A 24,618-nucleotide genomic window follows, 5' to 3' on the forward strand; every position below is an offset into this window, starting at 1 on the left:
ATTTACTCTGAAACGCATCACTGATGTTTTCACCCAAGAACCTGACTCATCTAAGAATCTGTACTGAGTGTTCTGGGTCAGATAAGAGGCCCAGCTAGCCCAGTGACCCATGCCCAGCACTGGCCATACAGAGAGGCCCAGGAAAGAAGCACAAGGCAGGCAGGAATGACCTTTCTCCTAACACATTCCTGCACTCCAGCTGTTTCCAGCCATCTTTCCTTGGGCTGAATTTTTGGCAGTCTTAAGTAACCCTTAGAAGGCCTCTCTTTGTACCCCTGTGAGCTTTACTATCTGCAATTGTGACAAGATGTTGCACAGGTCCACCATCTGTCACATGAAAAATTACCTTTCTTTTTTGCTTTGAACCTGGCTGCTTCTAGCCTCTTCTCTAGATGATCAGTAAGGTCCCCTCCAATCCAATCCAATCCAATCCAATCCAATCCAATCCAATCCAATCCAATCCAATCCAATCCAATCCAATCCAATCCAATCCAATCCAATCCATTCTTTTCCAGACCTGGGAGCCCTAACTAATTTAAATCATGCTCTAAATGGAAATATTTCCTTTTGCCTTTCAGCATTACTGCTAGATTAGACCTTTCTGCCCTTTCATAATAGAAATTGTTTGGTAGCTTTTAGAACAGCTGACTCCACAGCTTCTATTGCATGGAAATATATAACTTCTGTATAATTCTGTGTACATGTATGTCTGATCCTGGAATGGTGCAAATCTGTATATTTGCTGTTTTCAAAGCAGCTCTGTTTAGACCAAATGAAGCTGTCACTGGGGATTTGCCTTTCTGTTTATTGATTATGATATAAATTTAGTAAGTGTTTGAGGATTTTTACAACTTTTGTAGCCTACCTTAAAGAAAATCAATAACCTGAATATTCAATATAATCTCTGTACAGAATTAAATGATAAAGACAAGTGTGTAAAACAAAGCAGAGTTGTGTTTTGTCCTTTTTGGACTTGGGCCTACTTGCCAATTTATTTTGGTCTGATATTACTGATCTGGTAGTTCTGGTGAGAATTTGGATTATGGAAACAGGAGTGCCTTATGTAATTTATTCCATGGGTAGTATGAGAACACAGCATATTTCAGTAGTGAATATTTCAGTGCACATCTGATAACAGTGATTGGCATGGACGAGTAGCCTCTGTAAATGAAAGGTCCTTTACATTGTGTATATTTGGAAGAAATATTCAGTAGCATTCAAATTAAATGTGAACTGTAATGAAACAAAGGAAGATCATAAAATAAGCAAAGTGAAGCTGAGTAAATGCTTTATTCAAGGAATCTGTGGAAGAAACAGGAAAGGGTGTAGGCACAGTCTGCCTTTTTAATTACCATGTTAAAAATCAACATGCAAATTGTTTATGCAGAAGTCAAAACCAAACCAAGCAAACTACCTCAGAGCTGGGCAGCATTCCACCTGCAGAAGATTTGTTACATCATGCCTTAACACTGCCAGCAAGAGCTTTGGGGAACATTAGCACTGCAATGTTGCAACAGTCCCAGAACCACCCAAGGAACTGGCACACAGAGTGCACAGCTGGGCTATGCTTTGTAGGTCTGGCCACAGTTCAATTGCAGGAATTCAGTGCATAAATATTAACTTTGAGCCACGCATATGCCCCTTTTCAATAGTTTGAACAGTCATCTGAGACAATAATGCAATAAAGATCTTGTTTGCAATTTCTGAACGAGATAACATTTAACAGGAAGCAAGTCAGATAACTGACTTCTGCATTCAAACTTGTCACGTGACAAGCTGTATTTCACATTTAATATATAAAACAAGTCTGTCATTCCTTGTTGCCTTTTGAGCCAAATTTTGTGCCTTTATGAGAATGGATTTTAGCTTCTTTTTGGCTTAGCAAACTCTGGGTAGAAGGTGACAGCCTGAAGAGTTTACTGTCATATCATAGTTTCCATTCCTTCAGAGATACAGATGTACAGTTTTAACCAGCTGATTTTGCTAAGGCAATGAAACTAAAGGTTGACCAGAGATATAGACTCTCACACTTAACTAATTAAATGCCTTTTATTACTAAACAGATGATAGAGACATATGCTGTAGCAGACAGGTTATTTGGTTATTTGGCTAGCTGCAGATCTTTCTTTGGCACTGCTCTGTTAGTCTCAGCTTACAGGGAACCTTAAGCAGTGTCTTCAGAAGACACAGGGACTGCTGAGAGGCTACAGCAAGTCACAGCAGAGGCAGGGCCCTGAATGCTGAATGACGTTTCAGCAACCAAATCCTCCGAAACTGTCAGGATAAATAAGACTCTAACACTGTTTTTTTAGTGTCAGTGAGTAAGGCATTACTTTATTCCTAGCCTGGAGGCGTGTGTGTGGCCAACAAAATTCATGCCTCTATACAAATGCAGATACAAAACTCATTCACTTATTTATATATTTTTAGCAAACAAAGAAATTAATGTTCATTGGTTCTAAATTACATAATTGTCTTTCATTAATCAGTATCATGTTTCCTATTGGTTATTGTTTTCTCACTTCTCATGCTAATTAGTTTATATTTTTCATCTTTTTAGTATTTTTTTTCCAGGTAGAGACTTTTCAACACACATATATTGAGTCTTTATTAGCTTCTTCTCTATCTTCCGGTTTCTGCAAAAGTCCTTGTAGTCCATAAATTCTGTGCTTCTTGTATCCAATTTCAACAATACATCACTCTCTACCAGGCCTTGTTCATTGAAGCATATCAAGGTCAGCTTAGCAAAACTTAAAGTTTCATTAATATTCCCAAGCTCTATTCCCACACTAGCTGCTTATGACAACTTTGCTAAATGCTGGCTAAGAGTAATTTAAGAATAGTATACTATTTGTAATATATATATATATATAGGTAACAATTAAACAATTATTTTAGAAGTTAATTAAAGCCACTAACTGAAATTATTAAGAGTTTCTATTGTTTCCAACACTTTCAGAATAATTTCACTATTCTTGCTATTTTATAGTGCCAGCTTGGAACACCAGTGCCTATGCTGCTGTCTCAGTTACTTACACAATCAGCTCATTTATCAAACTATAAGAGTTTCTACCAGTTTCCCTAAATTATGCATGGCACAGCATGTAAACCTTTTCCAACCTGTTTGTCACTCACACCCCTCAGTGTGGATTCTGGGCCATATCTTCCTCTTGATGTCAAGGAAAAGGACCAATTCCTTCTGAAATTACTGCCAAAACCATACCATTAGCTGGAATTAAGCTGGTTAGCCTCCTGCAATGAACTGCCTTCTGTGCTACATGATCGTCTAATTTGTGAAGCCTTATTTAAAAATGCACACAGTGTGCCAGGTGGAAAAAGCTGCACGGAGCTTGACACTATTCATACTTACATGAACACAGGAATTATACTTATATTGTTCTGTGTCCACCTTTCTGACATTTTTCTTCAGAGAACTGGTAGCCATGGAGTGTTCCCTAGGTGCGCATGCAGCAGCATTTTGGGAAGTGTGGCCTTGAATTCTCTTTTGGCTTCTAAACTGACTCTGTGGTACCTGAGGTCCATTATGCAAAGGCATCTATGTAACAGGGAGTATTTTCAACTCCTCACCCTGCAGGATCTCCGAGCATTTTCCAAAACAATATACATGTGTCATTTACTGAGCACCGTATGGGGCTTATTACGCCTCAGTAAATATTTCACCCATTCAATAAAACCTACATTCAGAGCCTACATAGGGTGTGTGTCTGTAGGAGTTCAAGAGTTGAAGAGAGGTGGCAATACCAGAGAATATAAAATCTCCTGAAATAAAATTTGAACCAATAGGACTGTTAACAGCCAAAAAATCCCCCAGGAACAAGGTGTGTGATGAAATCTTATGATAAAAAAGCAGCTTGCCTGCATTCACTGAAGGTTTGAACTTTAAAACAAAACACTCCAATGCAATTAACCTCCCCAAGATACCAATAAAAGAACATCTTTGTCATGCCAACAGAGAAATAAAACTTTCCAATAAATTCTGATGAAAATCCAGTGTCTAATACTATTTTAAAAGAAACTGTAGCATCGATATTTGATACATCCCATTGCTGTCCTGTGAGAGCCACCTTGTATCTGGTGATATCAGATCTCTTTGGCACATGATGGCTCGCTGCCTTTGAGAGAGTTGTTATCTCACCATTCTTCAGATGAGAGCAGGAAAAAGTAATGAAGAATAGAGCTATAAAGTGATCAAAGTTCACACAAAAAATCAACAGCAGAGCTGATAGGAGAAACATCTTCATTCCAGTTCATCTACTGTAACCACATTTGTCTACATTTGCAAGGTATGTCTAACAGCAGGTTAATCCTGGCAGGTTATTGTGTACAAAATGTGTCAGGTTTTGTGTGGCTGCCCTGCTGGAGGCATGGGTTAACAGTTATGGTGGGTACACGGGTTAGAGGGTTATAGTGTAGCTGTGCTACACAACATGCTACACGCGCTCCAGCGCACCAGTTCCACACCTGTCCATCACAGTGATGGAGCAGAGTTTTACCATTGACTTGGCACAAAATTTCAAAAGTAGCCAAAAACCAAACTTAAAATCTGGGCAGAATTAGTTGGAGATTGGAAAAAAATTGGAAAGTTTGGTTTGGAAAAAATAAGATTTAGACAGGAAATCCAGATCAGTTTTACAGTGCTGATTAAGCTCATAGGTACTTCAGCCCAAGGAAGCAGTTTGTCTTAGTGAAAGGCAGATTGCATGAATTTCATGATTATCAGCAATCTAATAGCAAAAAAAAAAAAAAAAACAAAAACCTAGCAAAAGCCACTTCACATATTTCTCTTTCTTCCGAAAGAGACTACCCACACTGAGAGGAACAGAATAGCATGAACGCTTCTCTTCACTAGGGACCAATAATAATTTCTGGCAATACCAGCTACTTTGTTCATGCCAGTGGATATTTTGAAACATTTCAAACTATTGCAGTAGAGATTTAAAATGTTCTTTTACATGTGCATATTCTGATTCAGAATATTTAGAAACTTGTTAACAAGAACAGCTGTACTATTTTAATATGTGAAATGGTCAAAGGTTTTGTACATATTTTTACAGCTGCATTGATGATGAGAGTGAGGTATGGCTGACTGCCACACAGAACTCAGAGAAGTCATTGGCAGATGAAACATGACCTGCATCATTTGTTTAGGTGGGCACAGAAGCTGCTTTGCTTACCCTGGATATGTAAAATATAATGTCAGTCAGATGGGGACACACATTTCCTTCCATGAGCTGCTGCTGGTCACCCTCTGGGACTCTGCCTTTAGAAAGTACTCCTAAGTTTCTTATGCAACCAAATCCTTTTTGGGTTTTGACTGACTCATATATTTGCAGTGATTGGGAATACATGTACAGGTACTTCACAACAATACAATTTATTATTTAATTCTCTACTTGCATTATTTTAGCTACGTAAAGTTTTATCTTACTCAAGCGTGAAAGAGAAAATAAAAAACAATCTTATAATAATTACTACAGGTTTGAAGGCTTTCTGGATTGTGGCTATCCTTTCTGGCATTGCTGTAGAGGAACCCTGGAATGATTGAACCCTGCTATATAAATCTTTCTGCTCCAAGATCTGTGCTGCCATTGAAGTGTTTTTGACTCCTCAGTGTTTAAGCTGTATTTAGATATATCAGTTTTTACCAGTTCTCTCTCATGGCACTCCTATTTCTCTTATCAAATATGAACTTGGCTATAGGATCAAGAGGAAATAGAAACCTTAAAAGGAAGCAATAATTTGGATTAAAACATGTTTGTAAAAGATTATGTAAACTTTCCACCCTTGATGTCTCCAATGACAGAGGAGCTAAGCTTTCTTCAACTCTTCCCTGGAGGCAACTCTTTGAGTTCAGACGAATAGCAAGCCTTATTTGAACACAATATAAATGTAGACCACGTTGGCTTTGTAAGATTGCATTCCTGCACTACCCATCAAAGAGGGTGGAGTAAAATGCTGCAACTTATCAGTTGTGCTGTGGCCACCCTGCAAAGATACATTCAGTTAGGCAGAATAAGAAAGAATTTTGGTTACCTCTGTTAAGATAAGACTAGATAGATTATATATGTGTTCCTAGCTCAGTCTATCTACCATCTGCAGCATACTGGGAAAGGGAAGAACACAAAAAGAAGCTCACCCATTTTGAGTCCTTATGAGGTAAGAATCTGTACTTATGTACTGCAGACTTTTGAGCATAATTCCCAAATTAGTTGGGACATAATTCCCAAACAACTTCTCTCTAGATTCCCTGCGCAAATTAAAGTTTTATGCTACCAGTTTAAATAAAATACATTTTAATCTCACACATGCACCATATTTGTATCCAAATCTTACCTCAGAATTGGAAAAAGCTTGCAAACAGTAGATTGCTTATGATTAGTGCCAATAAACACTACTACAGTAGCCAAACACATATTTGCTTAGAGAGAAAGAGTGAGTCTTTTAATCCTCCTTCAGCATTGGCCAGATCAGTAACTGCCTTTGGCAGTAACCAGGTCCTAACCTGGGCCTTGCTCTGCTGCTTTCTGTGCTGCTAAAAGGCATTGCAACAGCTCAGCTTAATCTGGCACAACTGAGGAGAGAAGGCTGCCTTAGGCAATGCTTACATACTTAATCTAAGAACTATTAGACTTTACAGGAAGTGTACCTGTATATTACTGGAGTTGAACCCGCCCCAGCTGATTGTTAGAGATGCTCTGAAGTAATCACTTGAATGTTAATTCAAGAAAGGTGAAAGGTTAGCAAGGAAAACAATTTCAATTCTTCATATCATGCAATATAATATTTTTCAAAATTACTAGAGAAGCCTTAATCATTTGGCTTTTCTAACTATATTGAATAATTTTCCTTCTTTAAGGTTAGAAGTAAATGGATTATCAAAAGAATCTGGAGAAAATTACAAAATGAGATAGCCAGTTCTAAAGCCTGGTAACAGTGCAGTGCCTCTGAGCATTACTGACAAAAACTTCCTCTCCAATAGCTGACAGCTTTGTGATTACAGTGGGACACTAAGGGAGCTGCCACCAAGTGGGAATGCTGGATGTTAGAAGCAGAACCTTAAACAACCTTGGCATTTGGTGGAGAAACAACACAGATGGGCATACCAGAGTAGCTTGCTCACAGCAGCCCTTCATTCCCTACAGCCTTTCATTCCCAGCAAAGAGCCTGGTATGTTTTTAACCATCTGGAAGTTGGGGATTTTTTTTTGTTTTGTTTGCTTTTGTGGGTTATTTCCCCCCCCCCCCCCCAGGGTTAATACAGTTTAATAAGTTAGAATTAAAGTCTTGAGTACATCCATCACTGCAGCAAGACCCACTTGCAGAGCTGCAAGTAGATGTTTTGCTTCAACTGTAGAAGAGCTGGTGGAAGTGAAGGCTTTATTTCTTTTCTGGTTTTTGGGTTTGTTTTTTTTTTTTTTTTTTTTTTTTTTTTTTTTTAATGATACACAAAGCCATACTTAATTGTTAGTCACAATCTTTGTGTCAATGCTGCTACAAACAGGAAAGCAACTCTACTGAATGCCCTGCATAGAACTGTTAAATTTCCAGGTGGGGTACAGTACCTGGCTTATCTGGTGCTTGCTAGGAGGTAGATCCTTTTTCTTAATCTACTTGCTAATGAAAGGAAAAACTGGTCGTTCAAGTTACATGTGGGACATGTGACATGAGAATGGGCTGATAAGTAAATTGCACCCAGAAATTGATTTGGTTGCTTATTAGCTGTTTTTCCATTTGCGCCAAATACTGATAGGTGCAATAACAATGAAATGCCCTTGGGAAATTTAAGAACTCTTTCAATTGCAGCTACTGATGTAATAATAAATTCACATATATTAGTCAAAAGGAAAACAAAATAACTGAATCTAATGAAAGCTTAATTGAATAAAATGAGTTGGTCTTGCCTGGTTTTAGTTTACAGAAGTATTTCTGTCCAGAATGCAGCAGCATTCCATGTGACAAGCCAGGCCAGTGCAGCAGACTGTCCTTCTCCAGCAGATCTGATCTTTTATTGGCTGCTCATTCTTTGAAAGTGTGTGCATAAACCTCTTGCAAAGGCCTTGCTGAGAAAGAGGACAGCTGGGGTTATTATTTGAAAAGCCAATAGTACTCTCTTTATAAGCCACAGGTTCACATTTCTATTTCAGGCTGTAAACCAGACCAGGCTGTTCTTGAGTGTAAATTTACCTTCACAGGAAATCCATTGTTTGGAAAGCTAATGGAATCACCACACCCTGAGAGCACACAGATAAGGCTCTCAGATAAGTTCTTGTTCTCCATGAATACCTAGAAATTATTGGATAATGCTATTGTTAAATTGAAAATCTTACAAGAAATGATACATTTATTTACACAAATCTGTTGAGGCTGGGAACTTGATCTGAGAAAGGAAGCAAATTAGCAAGTGGGAATTTCATGTCCAATGCAAAGATAAATCATCAATCTGGAGTAAATCACTAAGTAAGTTAGCAAGAACCTAAATCCAAGGGCTAAGATCTTAAAGCAAGAGAGCTTGACCTGTTGTATAAAAACATTGGCAACCCAGTAGCTTTATTTATTCCCCTCTGGATGTACACAAACAAAAAATTACTCTGAAGAAACATTCTTGCAGAGTCAAGCCTTCAAAAAAAAAAAAATTTAGCACTTTCCCCTTCCCTCTTGTGGCAGAAATAGGAGCTGAGTAAAGATAGGAAATTTTCATGTGAAAATGTGTGGGTGATGAACAAGTGCATTTTCTCCCTAGATGGAAAGAAGTCCAGAAGACAGAATTAATACAGCTGTAAAGTACTATGAAAATAGTGTAGACACCAGCACTCTCTTGAATGTCTTGCATTCAATTCTTATAAAATAAATCTGAGCAAGGAAACCTTGAAATATTGAGGCAATTAGCATCTTAGCAACACCACAATGACATATTTTGAAGTTTTTAATTACTACTCAGCTCTAGAAATGCTGCTTCTTCTAGTATTTTACAGTAGAAAAAGTGATGAGTTTGTCTGTAAGGATACCCTAGCTACTCCAGGCGTAAGAAATGCATGGAGATGATGTGAAACATGAGAGAGAGGACTTCCTTCTTTTTGTCTCCATATACAGTGAGACCAGAAACTCAGTTAAAGATTAGGTCCCACTAAAAGAACATGACATATCCATTAGCATATCTGGAAAATTTGATGAGAAAATCTAGTTGCAAAACTCAGTTTGTTTATATGGCAGTTCTGAGGGTGTGAAACATCTGATTTTTAAAGTCATATCCTCCTCCTTGCTCCTTATAGGAGTAGTCTGGCTAAAAACACATAGATTCTTAAAGGAGAAACTAAAGGCATATTTTTTTACCTGCATAATCCTGACAAATTTGAAACTGTCGCTCTGAAACTTAAGGCACTTGAGAAGAAAGGGACAGAGCTTTAAAAATGCTGGTCCAAGCAGCTGAGAGTTTATGAAAAGTATTTCTGCTGTCAGCAACTGAAATGAGATCTTAAAGTGGGAAGTGCTGGGCCAACTTCAGGTGTTATGTCTACATTGCAGCTCATCCAGCTTGTAAGGCAAGTTACATTGTTGGATTTTAATCCTGAAGTAGCTTTTACTGTGCATAGTTTTGGATAATCCAAATCACAAGTTTTGGATAATCTGTATTTTACTTACTCATCTGCAGGGACAAATGATTGTGTTTACACAGCTGTACTACTTGAGGCTCAGTCTAAAGAAAGAATGTACACATGGAGAAGATCCTTTTGCCTTTGCAATTACATTTCTGTCTTTCCAATAAAACACAAGAATGGTCTCTGTTCTGCTGAGATGTAGAGACTACTGCTGTTAGTGAAGCTGTCCCTGCTTCATGTCCCCAGAAGAGATACCACTGTGCAGCTATATTTTCCACATAATCATAGGCATCTCTGATACTTAATGAACATTCACAATATGATTTTTTGATTACACAACTTACCCAGCACATTTTAATTGTGTTTGCCCTTTGTTCCTTTTGACCTTTAAGCCTTTGCTTGAAATAAAACCAGTAAAGAGACAGAAACAAACTGCTGTGCCACATCAAATCAGCTACAATTCAAGGAGAAGAACTGTAAATGTGGAAGTGTCAAGAAAGAGTAAGTTTGTCCTGATTCATATAAACACTTTATTCAAATGCTTTGGGCACAGATAAACAGTCCTTGTGCAATGTTTGTTATGGTTTCACCTGCTTCAAGCTGGAAACTGAAAGTGTTTTGGTTAATGGGACAGAAAAGTTTCTTGAGTTGCTCTGCAGCTGCAAGTACTTCAGTATGTTATGATGAAGCACTATCTCACATCTTTTAACAGCAAAGCATCTCAACAATTCAGATTTTTTTTCTCGGTTTGTTTGTTTTGTTGGGTTTTTTTTTTCCAAGAGGAGGAACCATTGCTTTGTAGTGCACTTACAGTGACTGGCTGTACCTGCTGGCATTTCCTGGAAAAGCAGAAATAAATTTTCATGATATCCTTTAACAGACACAGATATAAGTCTTAGTAAAAATGTTTTAAAATTTTCTTATGACACTACTAACTTGGGAGGGGTGCTTCAAGTATTTGAAATTCTTTTCTGTGTAAGCTGAGACCTAACAAGTACAAGATCTGATTTCAAGTGAAAAAAACAGGAAAAATTCTGAGGGCTTCAACAGAAACATCTGATGGATCCTTTAAAATGTTCTTTAGAATTTAAGAAATTTGGTTTTATATTAAATGATTGGTAATAGTCTTAGAATTTTTTTTAAGTTTTATGTAATATTGGCAGTTTCTGTAATCTTATTCCTATTGTGTCTTGACCTACCTTTAACCCTTGTGAAATATTTTCTGTAATTCTTATGTTACAGTTTCTTTTCTGCAGTTTCCTGACTGGTGCAGAGTATGGGTACTCATAGCATGTTGACTTCTACATGGAGGAAAAATTAACTGATTTAGACTTTTGGAGTTTTTTTCCCAACTCATCCTCCTCAGTATATAAAATCTTTATTTAAGAGGGACAAAGGCATAACCACCTTCCACTCCAGTTGCATTTTTTTTCAAACATAATTTCTACATTTCTTTCTTGAATATACTGGTTCTTGAGCTGGTTCTACCCATGCCTTCTTCCTACTTCATGTGACAAAACAAAGCTTGGATAAATGATGCTAGAAATTGTATTATTCTTTATAGCAAGCAAAGAGAAAAATATCTGTAACACTCTCCTGTTCTGATCTTAGTTTTAGTGATCCTTCAGTATTACCATTTTACAGTGGTCTGCAACAGGTAATATAGAATAGTTGGTATGAAATAAAGCCAATTTGCAGCACCAAGCTGCATATGGGAGGATTCTGATAAGTGTGTGGTTTAACTCTGGTGTCACCTGAAGAATTGGATGTCTTTATAAGGGAAGTATTTCCAAGGTACAGTTATACTGCAATAAATAAAATGTGTTCAAAAAACCTAAAGCCCCTAACTGATGCTTAATTAAAAAAAAATTAATCTGAGAAGTACTTTTTTTAACATCCCTTCTTGCTCTGGTGATTCTTTCTTTTAAGTTTGCTTTTACTACTGTGATAGCTAAAAACTGAATGTGCTTCTAATAATTTAATATAAAGGGATAAAGATTTAAGGTATTTTTTGGAGGAGTTGTTGTTATCCATTAAGAGTGCTTTATGGCTCTGGGGTTCATAGATAATGAAGAATAAGAGACAACTTGTTAACACTGCACAGAGAAATAGAAAGTTCACAAAAGTAGAATTTTGCTTCTAGAGAGGTTTAAATGTGGACCTTCAGTATGTGCTCATGAGTTTGGGGGAAAAAGCCAAAATACCTTTACATTCCATTTTAACTCACATTGCTAATCAGAGGAACTTCTGAGACAGGTGGCAGGATGTCTCATCAAAGTGAAACTAGAGTCACCCTGCTGAGGTTCCACCTGCTATGTAAAAGTCCTACCACCTTCTTGCCAAGTGGAAAGAATTAGCTGACTCCAGTAGATTTTGGGTCTGTATCAGGTAAAAGTGATTCATTAGGCTGTGAGATTGAGGACTAGAAACTGTACACTCCACAACTAGAACTAGAATCTGCCTTAAAATTGTTTAAGAAAATTAATTTCCTAACCATGGTAGTGAAAAATTGTCCCATATTCTAGTGTAAATTTCCCTTCCCAAGGATTTCAGAGCACTAACAAACTAAGGCTCTGCCCCTTGGTCATGGGATGAAGAAGTTGTTGGAGTCACAAGAGGTATTCTACACCTAAAAATGAGCTTTTTGTGGTGAAAATGAAATTAGCTGCTGGCCTTTCAGTATGATTTGGGAAATGTACTTCAAATTGTGTGTACCTGCTGCATTTAGCATTTGTAAAAAGTTAGCACTCTGTAACAGCACTCCCCTTACTAGCTTTTCATCTCTCTCCCCAGTAATTTAATTTTTTTCTCCCATTATGTCATGGCTTAGCACAGCTCAGGTCACAAATTGCTCAAAATAAAAATGAGGCTGATAGCAGTAGGTGCTATAACATGGTTAGAATTGCAATATAAATAAAAATAACTCCTAACTGTACAAGTTATGTGCAGATTGATCACATTTTACCCACTGGTATCTCCAGTGGATGCTGGGCATGGGACTGTGTAGTTTTCTTCAATTTAAGATCATAAACCTGTAGCACTGAATATCATGGGCTTGAAAGCAAGTAAACCAGCAGTAGTTTCCTCATTGCATTAAACAATTACTTGAAATGAACTTAATTTCACATCACAGTAAGTACAACTGAGATCAGCACGAGTGTATCAATGAAAGAGCCCATTTAATGTGGCCTGATTTTTGTCCAGTTTGCAAACATTGTATCTAAGAACTGTTTGCATTGAAAGTACCCTAATATTTTGTGGGTTAATAATCAGATTTATGTCCATAAAATCACGAGTGTATCAATGAAAGAGCCCATCTGTTTTGGCCTGATTTTTGTCCAGTTTGCAAACATTGTATCTAAGAACTGTTTGCATTGAAAGTACCCTAATATTTTGTGGGTTAAAAAATCAGATTTATGTCCATAAAATAGTATTTTCCTACCAGACAGAAAAGACCCACCACAAGATCTCCACTTTTCAGAAGTCTTCTGAACAATTTTATTGTCTTTTAGAATCCTTCTCTAGGTGACATCCTCCAAGCAAAGGCAACATACAGTTAAATGCATCATTTGGAAAGCCATGCCTTGGTTTCTGGATCATCAGCTTCGAGTCACAGAATGATTTGTGTTGGAAAGGGGCCTTTAAAGGTCATCTAGTCCAAACCCCCTGCAATAAGCAGGGACATCTTCAGCCAGATCAGATTGCTCAAAGACCCGTTCAACCTGACACATTGAATATTTCCAGGCATGGGGGCTTCCTTCCCTTCCCTGCACTGCACACACTTTTGGCCCATTTGCATATACCTAGACTTTTAAAATGTTTTTGATTTATGGAACTGGATTTTGGAATATAAATCCTTGACTAAATTTGTAGGAAATATAATCGTTAGTAGATATAACAACTGTTGCAGTCATGGGAGCTAGCAACTGCACTCAGCGCTTGACAACCATCAGCAATCTGCTTATCGTCTCAATTTCTCAACTAATCTCTATTATTGTCAGTTAGGAATCAAAACCTTAGGGAAAAAAAGATATATTAATTATTTCTGCATTTCCAGATCGCTCTGGAAGGTTGCTATGGGCACAGAATATTGTAACTCTTCTTGGCATCCCCCAGACAATGCTGGCAGTGGCTGTGCCCCAAGCTCCATGTTAGCACGCAGCTGATCCAGAATGTATGAAGTCAAGAAAGAAAAACGCAACAGACACTGGCAGAATGTCTCACACCTTACAAGCTCATTTGTGAATGTTTACTACTTCTGGGGAAAAAAACCAAAAACAACAAAACAAAACCCAACAAAACCAAAACCCAACAAGAGGGCTAGTGAAATAAACCAGGGAAGACAAGCGTGAAGGAATACAGGACAGAGCACCAATATGCAGGACAGCTCGTCTGAGCTCTGGGAGGGGGTGCAAAAAGGATGTGATAGTTACAAAGTATCCATCCTTAACAGCTCTGGCTTTAACCGAAATCACAGTATCGTCGAACATACTCCTACTGCAATTTCTACTCCACACGCTACCTTCCCATCTCTGCCATTCCGTCTCCCAAGCACACTGAAACATTATCGGTGTGCATTGCAAACTTTTAAAATGTACACAGCTTCCCCAGATGAGTCTTTAAGATACTACAGCTACGTCAAATGCCTGAAATTCCGCATCCATCCGAGTTCACCCGTTTACGTGCACTTTTGGGAAGGTTCTGTTAAGCCACAAAGGAGGAAGAGACAAGGATGCTTGGACGAGAGCGGGCCTCTCTCTCTAGTCCTGCTGTCACCCAGCAAATACAGAGCTCTCCTTTTCCCCTCATAATAGAGAATTTCTTGAGATTTCTGTCTTTTCTAGGGATCTTTGCATTAAAACCACTAAGTCTGTTCCCGGGCAGGATGCGCTGGCGCTGCGGGCGGGACCAGCCTGTTGCGGGCAGCAGCGGGGGCTGTGGGCGGCCCTGCCCGCGGCTCGGCATCGCAGCCGGGGACAGAGGGCGAGGGGCAGGGACGCCGTCCCGGAGGGATCAGGCGGCACTTCAGGGGTGCCCTGGAACGCCGCCCCGCGCCCGGTCCCCGCCGCGCTCCCTCGCGGGAGGCAGGAGCGCCGCGGCGGCGCTCAGCGGGCGCTGCTGCTCCGCGCTCACGCCCATCGCCGGGGTAAACGCGGCCGCTCCCGCGCCTGACGCCGCCGCCCCCCGGTTCCCCGCGCGGCGGGGACAGCCCCGCGCAGCGATGCGGGGACGCTGCCGAGCCCGTCCCGGCCGCTCCCGGGGCGGGGGCGCGCGGGAGGAGGCGGCGGGGCGGGGGCAGCGGCGGCGCTGGGAGGTCCGGGGCGCGCATGCGCGCTCCGGCGCTCCGTGACGGGGGCGCTCCCGCGGCACCGGGGCCCGGCTCGCGCTCCCATAGGCTGCTTCCCCCGGCAGGCGCGCGCCCGCGGCGCGGCTCTTCCTACCGCGCTCGCGGGGGCGCGCGCTGCCCGGGCCGTGCGCCGCTGTCACGGCTGCCCGCGCGCCGCTCCCCGCCCTCGGCGCGCGCCCTGCCCGCGCCCCGCGCCCCGTCCCCGCCAGCTCCGCTCCGCCGCCGGCGGGTTCCTGCTTCCGTCTGCTCCCGCCGCTCCCCGCCCGCCAGCCCCGCCGCCCCCCCGCCCGGCACCCGTGGCAGCAGCAGCGCGGGCTCCGCCGGCGGCGCCGGCACTCCGGTAAGGGGATGCGGGGGCAGAGCGGCAGCCGCCGCGGCGGGGAAGCGGGTACCGAGGCGAGACCGGGCGGCTCCGGCGAGCGCTCCCCATCTCTCCCTCGGGCCTGGCGCCGCCGCTTTTGCGACTCGGGCGCTGCTCAGCAACCGCTGCCGCCGCCGCCGGGGTGGTGATGGCGGGGAGGGGGCCGGTCCCTGCCGTGTGCCGGGGTCCCCCTGGGCTCCCGCACCTGAGGGTCGCTGCTGGGGCCTGAGGCCGCCGGAGAGCGCGGCGGAGGAAGGGGAGGCCGGGGCTCGGCGACCGGCCGGGGCATCACCGTGGGCGGCGGGGCCGGGCCGGGCCCGGGAGGGAGATGCGTGCGAGCCCCGGGCGGCGGCGTTGCCCCAGGCGCGGCGCGGACAGCGCGGTTCCCGCAGCGCGGAGCGCGGCTGCCGCCGTCCCGTGCGCCGCGGCCGCAGGGCAGGCGCGGGGGGCGGCCTCCAACTTTCCTTGTCCCGGGAACTGCGGCCGCCCGAGGGGACGCCCGGTTTTGGCAGGGAGGAATACACGGGGAGCGGGGCTGTGAGGACGGACCTCACGCTTTGGGGCCGCCTAGTAGCTCGAGGAAGTGCTTGCCTGACACGGGTACAGAGCCTTCGGTTGTTGCCTGGGGCTTTTCCCACGGCGACCTTTCCTGTTTTTCGGCACAATTGGCTTTGGTCGTGGATCCTGTTACTGGTAAGGCTCTGGCGATTTAGTTAGTGCTTGATGTATGCTCAGGTCTTTCACACGTGTGTGCAAGTAGTGCGCGCAGGGTGTTCTTGGTGCACTGCAAAGACTGACCCTCTTCTTTCAGAAGCTCCTGGTTGAGGGTACAAGAGGCATAAACTATAGTGCTGCGGTGCAGAGTGTACCAAGGAGCCTAAGGGCAAAGGCATGAGCTGTAAAATTGCTTGTTGAAGATTGTAACTTCCTCGGAGCAGTACCTGCTGTCCTTGTGCCCTCAGCGCACACACGGTATGCTGTGATGCACATGCTGTGTGTACATGGATGTGGCAAACAACCCTGTGCTCACAACATTCGTGTGCTTTATCTGTGATCTTCTGTTAGCACTTGGCACCTCTTGTTCTGTGTGTGTTTGTATACTGAAACATACACATCAGCTGAAAATTGTATGTTTCAGTATACATGTGTACGTATATATATATATATATATGTACACATACTCTTTCTGTCCCCAAGTAGAGGATCTTAATGTCTAGGCCTGAAAGTTACTGGTGTAAATACTTCAGAAGGAGTGAACATGAAAAGGTTTTTGATTTTTTAGTATTAATCTTTTTTATTTTTCCAAGTAATTTTCCACTGCAAGTCATCAAAAACTTCAGAGAAGTCTGAACTGCAAAAGCAAATAAGTGGCCAACTTGCCTGTGCTGCTGGTGCTTGGGGTGCTTTTACAGATGACTGTTACAATTCCTTTCATTATTAAAGAAAACTAGTTATGGGGAGTTGGTGACTCTGCTTTGATGTATTTCCAGTAGCGTCTGTTTCTCCGGTTATTGCAGGTATGCTTACTGCCAGATTTTTAGTGATGCTTGTTGGGGTTTTATATGAATATTTACCTTAAGCAGGCACACTAGCATATTGCAAAGTTTGCATATTTTCCCAACTACATGTAATAAGACAGCCTTTTTCGAGTTTGGAAGTACAATTAATTACTCATATTTTCTGAGCAAAAATTCAACAATGAGAGAAGGGCAAGAATCAACTTGGAGTGTTGAATCAGGTAAATTCACTCTTTCAGTGATGTAGTTGCCAGGACATTTGACAGCTGGGAAATACAGAAGGTCAGTTGGGAGTTGTAGCTTTCTTTTCCTTTTAGCCCATTGTCTTCATTTGTTTAAAATTTTGGTGGTTTAATTAGCTGAACAACTGAAAGTACAGTAATTCTAGGAAATACAAGAAAAAAATATGTTAGCTATACATGCTGGAGTAGAAATAGAGCTACTTCACCTTAAGTGAATTGGTAAAGGTGGTACTAAACCACATAGGGGCTTCCCTTTGGTTTGGCATCTCTGGTTTATGATCGCTTTATTGCAACTTCAAATAGAGACTTGATTGTATAATTGAATGCTTATATATTACAAATATTGCACACCATTCATATTGTGGAAATTTTTTTTGGATCCATTTCTGTCTTTGTGTGGCTGTATGGAATAGGTGCTTTATCTGTCAGATCTTTTCTAAACCAAATCATTTTCCCAGGCTTGGAATGTATGCAGTTAAAAGTAATAAATGTTAATTTTATTTATAGTTTATCAAATCAGTCTGTTCATTGACATTTCAATGGATAAAGAAGAAGAAGGTTTGGATTTGAGTATTTATATCTTGTTGCAGTCAGAATTTAAGTAAAAAGTAATGACTATAATCTTAAACTGGTCTGGAGGGGGAGCTAGTGTCAAAGCAAAACTGACTTAATTAAATCTTGTTGTCTGGTCATGGAATATGCTTCTAATACAATAAGCAAAGCAAATATAGATGAGGCATGCTATGTATGATTGCATTAATATGCATCTCTTGTATGATGAAAATAATCTGAAAGTGAAGTGATGTGTGATTTTTTTTTGGGAAATAGAGTATGTGTTTTGCTGTTGTGCAACAAAAACTGTATCCGAAGAACTTTGAAGTAGCAAGATCAAGCTCTTACACATAATGAAACGGCACAATCAGAGATTCTTGTAGTCATGTAATGTGGCCTATAAATGTAGGGTTAAATTTTACATTTTTCCCTACAATGTTGCTTTCAGTTTATAGCATAGAATGGCATAGATGATGTTCATTGTGCCACACTGAATCCTTTTTCTTAGTATCAAATAGTGTGTGGCCTCAATATTTGTTTATGTGCTGTTCATACTGTACTTTCTTAATTTCCTCTTTTGCTGTTTCATTACCTTCAGTCTCTAGTGCCTGCATGTTTCACTAGTAATATTTTCACATAAGTCTCCTGAGATATATTATGTATTCCTTTGTGTTGAATATCCAATTTAGGAGCTTTATGATATGATTTTTCAAAATAATCTATCAGTGTTTTAATGATTTATGTATTCCAAGATGTTTTCCCATAAAGGTCTAATTTACTAACAATAATCTGGCTTTTTTTTTTAGTTGTTTTTAATAAACCCCTCAACAGGGATCCATGAATGCCTATCTAGGAAAGACCTCATTGCTTGATTTGTAGTATGGTGTGTGTTGATTTAGACTGCAGGGATAAATACTTAGATCTGTTGCAGTGTTAACCGCAAGGTACTAAGTCCATAATTTTGATGAAGAGTGGATTCCCCATTAAAAGTTTGTAGGGGGTTTTTGATATATTTTTTTCCTTTAAAGATGATTTGTGTGCAAGAAAGAAGGAAAAAAAAAAATCCAGGACAGTATTAATTCCCTCACTTTTTCTACAATACCTGTCTTATTAACAACACACTTGCCAACATTTGCAGTGCATATGGCAAGGTCCTTATATAATTTAATGTTGTTATTTATTGTTTTTCTAACACATTGTTCAGTAACACAGCAAGAGTACCTTAAGCACAAGGGCACAGAGAACAAGATCAAATAACCTTTAATTTTTGTGATGTGACTATATATATTTTTTTAACAAATGGGTAGGTTTTTGATAGTCAACTGCTTAAAACTCCCTGAAATTCTTTGCACATAACCAAAATATTCAACATTCTAGATTAAAAAAAAAGTCAGCAAACCTGATGGACAGGAGGAAACCCTCTGTCCTGTGGGATTGCACATATGACTAATACGCCTATAGCATGAAAGTCTCTAAAAATGCTGAAATTTGTCAATTTTGCCATGCAACTTGTGCCACTTGAGCTAGCTGGGAATGTGATACCAGTAATTTGTTATTCAGCTGTACTCCAAATGATGTTGTCTGTGTATGGTTTTCTGAGATTTTGAAGTGTTTGAAAGTAGAGGTGAAACTCTGCAATCTTGGGCTCTATTCCAGGCTCTGGGAGTGAATACATTCTGTTGGATGCTGATTTTTCTGCTTATTCCTTGTGTGATATCCCTGTCCCAATCTTCTTTGCCCTATCCTGAAATTTTTATCACAATTTTTATCTATTTTCCCCATGTAAACAGTTTGTTTCTTGCTAAAGGGCTTCTTATCTGGCATCCAGTACTATCCAGTGTGCATAGAGGTTCTAACTAATAAGTTGTTTATCTGAGCTTTTTCCATTGTTTGAATCCTTTCACAGTCCTGTCTGCTGGTTTCAGGTTTCTGTCCACTATCCTCAGTTTCACATCCAGTTCTCTGTCATAAAAAGGATCTCTCTGTGTTGTACATTTCCACTGGCTCCTGTAGTTCTGTATTCTGTAGTTTCCCCCCTTCAATATTGTGCTTCATTCTTCCCGACTTCCCTCATCCGAATTTGTTTTTTCCTTTCATGCCATCTCAGACTTGGTCTGTATCCCAAACTCAAGATTGTGTTCAGTGTGTCAACTGTATCAGCTTTTTCCCATGTTGCAGTTCTTTCTTTAGTCAAATTGTATTGGTTCCTCTCTTTTCCATCCTTTTGCTCCATGGATAGCTTATGTTTTCATACTTGTTGGATCCAGCAGAGGTATCACTGAGAATAAATTTAGATGCCAGAGATCCATCCTGATAATCAGGAAAGCAAGCTGGCCTATCCAGAGATGACTTTGTGGGGAACTCATGTCTGAGCTGCAGTGCAAAAACGGGATATACAAACAGGGGCAGCTGGGACAGGCTACAAAGGAAAAATTTAGAAAAATTGTCCTGGTATGTAGGGATGACATCAAGAGAGCCAGTGCTCACCTAGAGATGATGCTTAGGAAGGAGATCAAGGGCAGCAAGAAGAGTTTCTTCTAGTACTTGAGTAGTGAAAAGCAGGACAGTAAAATAAGAGCTTCTTTTGGAATGTGATGTGTCATAGTGACAGTGGATAGAGATAAAGCTGGGGTACCCTGATCCTTCTGTTCTTTAGTGAGGCATCACCAGCAAGGTCTCCCAGGCCTCTGTGCTTAGTAACAAGGGTTTGGGGAGAGCAGCTGCCAGCAGTGGCTGAGGATTCAGCTGGGGATTGTTGAGATGACTCAAATCCTACCCGTGCATGAGGCCAAAAGGAGGCCTGTGAACGTTGATAGAGCTGGCCAGTGACACAGCGAGGTCCTTCCCTAGCGTCTTTGAAACCCTCTCAATGGCTGAACAAATGCATATGTTGCACCCTCCAGAAAAGGCCGAAATACAGCCCAAAGAGCTACAAACTGGGTAGCTTCCTTTTAGTCCCTGGGAAAATAGGGGCATGGGTTTTCCTGGAACACATTTCTGGTCATGACAAGTAAGTGAATGGGAGCAATCAGCATGGATTTGTCAAAGGTAAATCATGCATGACAAGGCAGATTGCCTTCTATGGTAAGATGACTGATTATTTGGAAGAGGTAAGAACAGTGGATTTAATTTTCCTGGACTTTAGCAAGATTCTCAACTCAATCTCCAATGATATTCTTGTATCCAGATTTGGACATAACAGATTACTGGAGAACTAGAAGATATAAAAAAGACTGGATGGATGGATGGATGGATGGAAGGATGGATAGATGGATTCAGAAAGGAGTGCTTAGTGTGTCATATAGGGAGGTCGGTAACAAGAGGGGTGCTGCAGGAATTTGTGCCAAATAGTGACCAAGTGTGCTCTTGTGCTTGCAGATGACACCAAACTGGGGGGAGATAGTTGTGCTTGATGAAGGGGCTGCCGTGCAGGGGGACTGTTGCTGTGAACACAAGGCCCATCTGGAGCTTTATTCAAGAACAGAGTCCTACACTGGTGAAACAGGAGCATCTTGCAGTGTTACAGGCTGGGGACTGACAGGCTGGAAAGCAGCTCTGCTGGAGAAACCTGGGGTCTTAGCAGACAGCACTCTGCCTGTGGATCAGCATCGGCATGCCCCTGCAGAATCATGGAATGGTTCCCAGCTACCAGTGTAAAGCACAGCACAGAGGGCTGTTGTGGAAAAGGAAAAAAAAAGAACTCTATCTCAGTCACACCCTATACAAAGGGACGTAAAAGATCATCCAGTTCCAGCCCCCTGCCATGGGCAGGGACACCTTCCACTAGACCAGGTTGCTCAGAGCCCCATCCAGCCTGGCCTTGTACACTTCCAGGGATGGGGTATCCACAACCTCACTGGGCAACCTGGTCCAGAGTTCCACCATTTTCACAGTAAAAGATTTCTTCCTAGTGTCTTATCGAAACTTTCCCTCTTTCAGCTGACGGCCATTCCGCCTTGCCCTATTACTTCATGCCCTTGTCAGAAGTCCCTCTCCAGCTGTTATGTAGACCTCCTTTAGGTCTGCAAAATGCTCTAAGGTTTCAGAGGAGCCTTCTCTCCTTTTCCTCTTTGTTTCCCTCTTGTTCTCCACAACTCTGACTCTCAGTCTAAAAAAAATGAAGGGCAGCAACATCCTATGAGATGAAACTCTATGAGAAGGAACATAGCCAGCAGATGGAGGGAAGTGATTGTTGCTCTCTGCTTGGTGCTCATGAGACTGCATCTAGGTGCTGTGCCCAATTTTGGGACTCTGAATACAGGAAAGATATTGATAAGTAGAAGTAAAGTTGATGGAGGACTACCAAGATGATTAGGGAACTGGAACACTCATCCTGTGAGGAGAGGCTGAGATGGTTTTTTTCAGCTGGAGAAAGAGATGATCTCAGTGGGATCAAACAACAACATACTGTTTTTTTTGAGGACATCACTGAGAAGATGGAGTCAGGCTCTTTTTCTCAGATGTGTGGGGAGAGGACATGAGGCAGTGTTCATCAGTTGAAACACAGAAGGTTCAGGCTTGATGTAAAGAAAGCCTCTTTCCATGGGGAGTATTGAAGCTGTGTAGGAGGTTGCCCTGAGAAGCTGTGCAGCTTCTGTGTTAGAGGTTTTCAGGACCCAAATGGGAAAGCTGAGCAACCCATTCTTATATCTGACTTTGAGCAGGAGATGGGACTGAGGGACATGTGAAGGTCCCTTCTAAGCTACGTTATCCTGTGGATCTTTAGTTCCCAGAAGCCTTACAGGAATGGAATAAGTACAGACAGAATATGTAGGTGGCTCAGCTGCAACATATCAAAACAAAATCAGTAACAGTTACATTACAGTGAGCTTGACAAAAGCATCACTTGTATGTCAGGGTGCTGTCTCTTAGAAAGATGCATGTAGAGCTTAAAGCATATGAGTGATTAAACTTTTTGAAGAAAACCTTTTGTAATGAGGCAAAAGTGTATTTTTATGTAGCTTTCCTTGGAAGGAGGAAAAATATGTTTTGCATACCGTGTAAACTTTGAAGCAGCTTTGACATGGACACCTGGCACAGAATGGGTCGTCTTGAAAAGCCTTTGGCAACTTAAACTAAAAAATTATTCTTTTACAATGAAGTATCTGTCAGCCTTAAAAATTGGTGATCTCTCTTGGTCGTTTGTCATGATATGTATGTATATTCATATTATGTAGCTCATAATGCATCATTTCAAGGTGATGATTTTCTGACAACCTGTTAAATCAGTTGCAATCAATTCTGATTTCCACCCCCCCTCCCCCTACCCCCCCAAATATTGTATACTAGATCCCTCAGATGATATTTTTTCTTCCTACTCTTTTCTCCCTCCCCTGCCACATTTTCAGGGTAGGGAAAAAATAAAGGAAGAGATGTAGTCCTAAGATGCAAGGAGCCCAGTAACTGTTTTGGAAGACTTTTGACTAAAAGTCTTCAAATCAGAAGACTTGCCTGTTGCAGAGAGCTACTATGAAATAACAGGCTGGATGTACATGTATAGTTAAAATTTATTTTTCTTTTTTGTTATCTAAGTGTGAGATGTTATATGAGGAATGATCTTTTTCTGATGTTTTTGTCTCTTCATTTGTACTTGCTAACCTGTCCTCTGTAGATATCCTCCCTAAAACAAATGGTGATTTCTGTAGCAAAGCGTAGTTTCCATGAATCAATGATTGTATTTAGTTCCTTCAAAAATTGGATATTTATAAGCATAATATGCATAATTTATTTTCAAATTATATCACATGGTAAAAATAAATACTTCATCTGTTGGTCATTCTAGAGCTTGATGAAGTTTGTGCTACTACAATTGCTTTGTGGTAGCAATACTCTGGATGTAAATGCTTTTTAGGAGAGTGCTTTCATTATATGTTTGCTTCATAATCTTATAGTATGATGAATAATTTTCTGTAATATTAGAGAATTTCTTTTGTGAGGCAGTTAATAGCAATAAATATCACCATGACATTATTAATTCTGCATGCTACAGACTCTTTAGGAACTTGTGGAACATTGCTGTGAATATCTTATGGACATCAATTTTGACTTGCTGTGAATTAAACTCTTTCTTCAAAGCATTGCTCTTACAAAAGGTTTTGTAAAAGAGCAGTAGGAATTCTCTTCCAATAACCTCCCAATGTTCATCTTTAGTTTGTTATATTACTTTTGTTGTACTTCACCATAGTTTGTTTGCACAGTGACACAGTAACTTTTCAAAGTAAATCTGGTTTATATGGGTACTGATATATTTGTTAAGCTTTTTGGAATTTATTTTTTTTTTAATTTATGTAAAAGTATTAAAGTAAGTATTTATCCAATATGCTGTTTATTGAAGAGTTTCTAAAACATATAATAAAAATATTTGTTTAAATTATTAATGCTTTCAATTACAAAATTTCTTCTTAAAACCCTTTGCCTCTAAGGAAAAATCCTGTTGACCAAGTTCAGAATGTGAGCTTTCAGATTGTCTGGAACCTTTAGCTCTGTGTCTCTATTTGTGATGATAAAATGTGTAGTATACATGATATGCTATACTTAACTGATATTTTTTTCTCCTTTTGGGTGCTTGCTAAACAACTTCGTTTGTTTGACAATCAGTGCTCACACAGCAATAGCAAAAACTGTTCCCTCTCAAGGATACAGTCATCTAACGTGGCTGTAATGTGTTGATGAATACTCTCTCCCTCCACCCCCTTTTTGATTTTCTCCCACCCCTAGTTGTATTAAACCATTCATGACAGGGCAACGTCTTTGCTTTCTCTCAGCTGCCTAGGTAAGCATTTGTTTCTTATTTAGGGCAAGATTTGAATATACAGGAGAAAAAATTAAACAGAAATGTTGTCCTTACTTTTGAGGGTTTCACTGGGACACCTTTATGGTATTGTGCCATGGATGGTTAGATAGTCTCTTCCCTTCCCTTTTCTGTAGTCTGGAGTTTAGAATTACTTGTTCACAATTTACAGTCTTCTTGATGCATGTCTTCA

At 40.8% G+C, this 24,618-nt stretch overlaps 1 protein-coding gene across 3 annotated transcripts in view; it reads left to right on the forward strand.

The window, feature by feature from the left end:
• Positions 1 to 15,089: 15,089 nt before the first annotated feature.
• FUT8 (fucosyltransferase 8) overlaps positions 15,090 to 24,618 on the forward strand; it is a 97,837-nt gene continuing 88,308 nt past the window's right edge. For all 3 annotated transcript variants that reach the window (XM_064714476.1, XM_064714475.1, XM_064714478.1), the window contains exon 1: positions 15,090 to 15,303. The gene's annotated coding sequence lies outside the window, so the exon portion shown is untranslated. The remainder of the gene's footprint in view (positions 15,304 to 24,618) is intronic.

Source organism: Zonotrichia leucophrys, chromosome 5 (genome assembly GCF_028769735.1).
Source record: "Zonotrichia leucophrys gambelii isolate GWCS_2022_RI chromosome 5, RI_Zleu_2.0, whole genome shotgun sequence".
Taxonomy (NCBI): Eukaryota; Metazoa; Chordata; class Aves; order Passeriformes; family Passerellidae; genus Zonotrichia; species Zonotrichia leucophrys.